The following is a 5,683-nucleotide window of genomic DNA, read 5'->3' as shown; positions in this document are numbered from 1 at the left end:
AGCCCGCCAGCCCAGGTGTAAGCCAGCCTGGCAGCTGGACACAGCTCTGCCGCTCCTCATACTACAGCTGCCTAACCATGAGCTGAACAAGTACAACAGTAATAGATGTGTCAAAATGAACTTGGAAAACCCACAAAAACTCAACCCTACACAAAGAACTACAGGCAAGTGAGAAATGCTGAGAGGGGGAGAAATAATCTTCTCAAGGAAAACCCACTATGATTGATAATCTAATATCAAATGGTGAGTCCTGACGACATACATACAAGTAACATTATTCAGACTGAGCAGGTTGTAAGTACCTAAGTAGGAATATACTTGCATATACATATATGAATGTTGCAACAATTTTAAAAAGGCCTCAAATTTGAAAGAGAAAAAAGAAGGGCTGTATGGGAAGGTTTGGAGGGAGTAAAGTGAAGGAAAGTGATATTATCTCAAAAACAATGGAAAAAAGGGAGAAAAACTCATATCTCTCTTATATGACCCCTTCTGACTGTTCAATTATCTGTTAAATAGAACCTTCTTATTCTTTAATTAAAAGCCAGAGAAACCCTATCTAGAAAAAAAGAAAAGCTAATAACCTCTACAGAGGAGCTTTTCTGATCACCCTATGTAAGTGGAGCTCCACTTTCCTGTGTTTCTCTATTATTTTACCTTGGGTTGATTTTTCTTCTGGAACATGTATCATATTTTTCCATGTATATATATCATCTATTTATCAATCATCTATTAGATATTTTTGTTTTCCACATATGTAGTGCCTGTCTCCTATAGTAGACAATGCATTTCTTTAATATTTAGATCAAATGAAATATGCAATGACGATCTGGGAAATAAGTCAGTGGTTAAACAATATACTGAGAATATAGGATAGATAGAAACTATGCTCTATGATGTATAGAACCTATAGATACATCTCATATTAAAGCTATGAAATTTGCATATCATATAATGGTTTTGATCTCATAAATACTCCTTTTAATAGTTTTTTCTTAGTTATTACAGATATCAACCACAAAAACTAATTTTTTTTGTTTCATGGCTGCCTGTTACATCTTCAAGTAGAGAGTATACTATTAATAAGTATATACAGTCAGTTATGCGATTAAATGTCAGCAAGTATTGTTGGCTTGACATCTTAATGCTAAGCAGGCATTCATTGTCTTCTTTTCCAGGTAGATCAAGTGACACGAATTAAGGCAAGGAAGATGGAATATTGTGTGGATAGGCTTAAAAACACAAATAAGTTGGTCTTTTAAAAAAGACTGGGCCATTATGCAGATGTCCTTAAACTTTGAAGCTTTTTTTCCTGTGATGAGCATGATTAAAATAATATATTTCCCACGAAAACATTGTGTGATAATTTTTTCAAATGTCAGAATGCATTTAGTGCAACCTTACAACTTAAATGTCACCTAAAATGCAATAGCAGAAATTGCTTCAAGAAACAATGTGACTAGAATAATCCCTTGACTTTGAGCAATTCAAATGCACTTTAAAAAATTATACATTTCCAAGCTAGAAAGGTTACTTTCCAGGTGACTTGCAGTTTTTGTATGTTAAGGAAACTTGAGGTACAGAAAGCATTTCTTTTATATTAAAAGAACTTACAAGTTGATAAAGGTCTAAGATGCCTCAACTTTCTTTTAAGTTTCAATATTAATACTAATAGATATTATTAATTGCTTCTTTCTTTATTTTAAAAATAAGATAAAAGTAATACCTCCTGCAGTGGTGAAGGCTCTGGAGGCTGCAGTCTGGTCCAGACTTCACCTATGCTGCACCATGGTGACAGTCACAGAGCTGCTAGTGCTGCTGGCCAGGCTTCTGGCCATGGCCTTAGGCTCCTTCATCAATAGCTAAGCACATGATGAGGAGTGCTTCTTTGAGGTGGTCACCCTCAGGCACCAATATGGGCCTCATCTTCAAGGTAGTGTTGGGTCCCTTCCTGGGCATCGATGTGGAGATCACAGGATCAGATCAAGAAGGAACATACAAGGAGACTAAGAGTCCAGTGGAAGCACATGTTCACAACTCACATAGATGGGAGGCGCAAGTTTTGCTTTAGTAATGGAATAGCTATCATGACTCTAAAGATAGTAATTTTTACCACTGACATTGGCAAGGTTCCCAAAGTACAAGACATGGAGACAGACGATCATCAGAACAAGTGAGAAGAAATGATGAATGAACTGGCAGTGGAGATGATGTAAAGCATGAACACGAGGAGTACACGGAAGCCTGGGAGGGAAAACACAGACCATTAACACCACCATGCACAGCAAAGTGCTCTTTCGGCCTTCTTCGAAGCTCTTGTTCTTGTTGCCAAAACAATGGGACAGATCTATTTTTTTTTTTTCGTCTGGAGGGTTGTTTAAAAAGCCTTTCCTGTTGATCCCAAATTCATGATTCACTTGTTTACCAAACACTTTGGTCATAATAATGTCATTAGTTTACATATTTTTATTTTTTAAATGTTCATGTTTCTTTGATATTAAGATGTATTGGGGAAAGTCTTTTTAGGGATGTTAGAGTGAAATTTTGACATTCGATTGTCCTATAATTCACACATGAGTGTTGCCCCATTATGTAGGATTTTTCAAGAGTACAAGGCTGGACAGTCCAGACCTGCCAAAAAGACCAGAGCCTAGCTCTCACACCAGGGCAGGCCCTGAATATTTCAACATAGCTGAGGCACAAGACAAAAACCTTAAAACCAACTGATAGAGGACCTTGAAGAGGAAATAAATAAAGCCTCTATAGAAATCTACGAAAATACAAACAAACAATTTGATGAAATAAATAAATTCCTCAAAGAAAGTGAAGAAAACAAAACGTGATTGGAAGAAATGAATAAATCCCTCAAAGAAAGCCAAAAATTCCCAAAGAGTTGAAGAAAACAAATGAGATTGTTCAAGACCTGAAAATGGAAATAGAAGTAATAAAGAAGACACAAAGTGAGCGAGCTCTGGAAATGAAAATTTTAGTAGTGAAAACAGGAGCTACAGAGGCAACCTTCACCAACAGAATACAAGAGTTTGAAGAGACAGCTTCAGGCAATGAATATATGATAGGAAAAATGGACACATCAGTCAAAGAAAATATTAAATATAAAAAATTCCTATCACAAAACAGAAAAGATTATTAGAAACTGTAAATACAAAAGACTAAGAAACATATAAAAGTGGACCTATTAGAATCACACCTGATTTCTCAATGGAGAGTCCAAAAGCCAGAAGGGCCTGGACATATGTGCCACAGACTCTGAGAAACCACAGATGCCAGCCCAGAACACTACACCAAGCAAAATTTTTAAGCATCATAGATGGAAAAAATAAGATATTCCATAATAAAGTTAAATTTATACAGTATCTACCTACAAATCTATCCCTACAGACGGTGTTATAAAGAAAACTCCAATTTAAGGAAATTAGCTATACCCATGAAAGCACAGGAAATAAATAATCTCACACCAGCAAAAACAAAAGAAGGGAAACACACACTGACACATACTACCACCACCACCACCACTAACAGCGACAACAAAGTAACAGGGACTAACAATCATTGGTCATTGATTTCTCTCAATATTAACAGCCTTAATTTCCCAATGAAAAGATATAGACTAACAGAAGAGATAGGAAAACAAGATCCATTCCTCTGCTGCATACAAGAAATACAACTCAACACCAAGGATAAACATTACTTCAGGTTGGAAATAGATATTCTAAGCAAATGGACCTAAGAAGCAAGCTAGTATAGCCATTGCAATATCTGTCAAAATAGACTTCAAACCAAAAATAATCAAAAGATCCTGGGGAGGACACTACATATTCATCAAAGGAAAAATCCAGCAAAATAACATTTCATTCACCTTGATCAAATAGACTTCATCCCAGAGATGTAGAGATGGTTCAACATATGATAATCACTAACTGTAGTCCACTATATAAGTAAACTGGAAATAAACCACATGATCATCTCATTAGATGCTGAAAAAAGCTTTGACAAAGTCCAACACCCCTTCATGATAAAATTTCTGGAGTTATTAAATATAATAAGGGCAATTTGCAACAAGCCTATAGCCAATATCAAATTAAAGGAAAATAAACTCAAAGAAATTCCTCTAAAATCAAGAACAAGACAAGGGTGGGCACTCTACTTAACCTAGCATTTGAAGTTTAGCTAGAGCATTAAGACTACAGAAGGAGATCAAGAGGATACAAATTTGAAAGGATGACATCAAATATTGTTATTTGCAGATAATATGATAGTATATGTAAGTGACTTCAAAAATTCCTCTAGGAAACTCATACAGCTGATAAATACTTTCAGCAAAGTGACTGGATACAAGATTCCCTCAAAACAAATAATAGCCCTCCTATACACAAATGGCAAATGGACTGAGAAAGAAATCAGGGAAACAACACCCTTCAAAATAGCAGCAAATAATAAAAATATCTTGGTGTAACGTAACCAAACAAGTAAAAGACCTGCATGATAAGAACTTTAAGTCTTTGAAGAAAGAAATTGAAGAAGATATCATAACACAGTAAGATTTCCTGTGCTCATGAATCTGTGGGAGTAACATAATAAAAATAGCCATCCTACCAAAAGCAATCTACAGATTCAATGCAATCCCTGTTGTTCTTTTTTAAAAATGCTCCAAGATCCCCGGTGGCAGTAGGCAGCAGAAATACTGTAGGTTCCAAATGGTGGTAGCGGGCCATGTGGTGACAGGCAGCGGGCTCTGGGAGCAGCCAGTCCCAGGCAGAGACAGCTGCTGGTCCCAGAGCAGTGGTGGCAGGCCATGTGGCAGCAGGCAGTGGGCCCCAGGCAGAGTAGGCTGCTGGTCCCAGAGCAACGGCTGGTTCCAGGCAGGGAGACACATGGCGGGCGGGCAGAAGACAGAAACATGGATAGACCCTACATGCAGGGTGAGGTTGAATGTTTATTCAGGGAGTTATGGAGGAGGAAGGGTGAAGGGGGACAGAGAGAGAGAGAGAGAGAGAGAGAGAGAGAGAGAGAGAGACAGAGACAGAGACAGACAGAGAAGGGGGGAAGCTGAGAAGTGGGGAGAGAGGCAGAAGCGAAGCTGCCTCTCCGAGAGGAAGATGGAAAAGAGAAAGAGCTCAGGCTGGAAGCTGAAGATCAGCCTGCCTCAGTGGATGGGGAGGGGAATGGGTGTGGCTTGTCTCTTAAAGGGACCAAAACCATAACAATCCCCATCAAAATTCCAACACAATTTTTGGAAAAAATAATTCTCAGCATCATATGAAACAACAACAACAACAAATCCCCAAGACTAAGACAGTCTTGAACAACAGAAAAACTACTGGAGGCCTCACCATCTTTGATTTCGAGTAGTGCTACAGAGCTATAGTTATAAAAACAATATGGCATTGCCATAAAAACTGACATTTTGATCAATAGAATCGAATTGAAGACCTAGAAATAAATCCACACACCTATGGACACATGACTTTTGATAAAGAAGCCAGAAATACACACTGGATAAAAGATAGCCACTTTCTTTTCCTTATTGAAGTGTTCTTATTTGTAAATCCTGATTTCTGGCCTCTATCTTTGGAGGCCCTGCCCCTGTGCCTCTTGCACCTTGACACCTCCCTGAGGAGGTTCAAGGTAACCCACCAAACCTTGACCTCTCCTCAGAGGAGTT

General features: G+C 38.0%; 1 pseudogene; it reads left to right on the top strand.

Moving 5' to 3' along the window:
• The first annotated feature begins 1,788 nt into the window (after nucleotides 1–1,788).
• LOC121445255 lies at nucleotides 1,789–2,381 on the top strand (annotated as a pseudogene).
• Nucleotides 2,382–5,683: the final 3,302 nt, after the last annotated feature.

The sequence above is a fragment of the Microtus oregoni genome, unplaced genomic scaffold (genome assembly GCF_018167655.1).
Source record: "Microtus oregoni isolate MIOR12 unplaced genomic scaffold, Mior012 000169F_ref0000294, whole genome shotgun sequence".
NCBI classification, from domain to species: domain Eukaryota; kingdom Metazoa; phylum Chordata; class Mammalia; order Rodentia; family Cricetidae; genus Microtus; species Microtus oregoni.
Note: the sequence above shows the minus strand (reverse complement) of the source record. Positions and strands in the feature narration are given on the sequence as shown.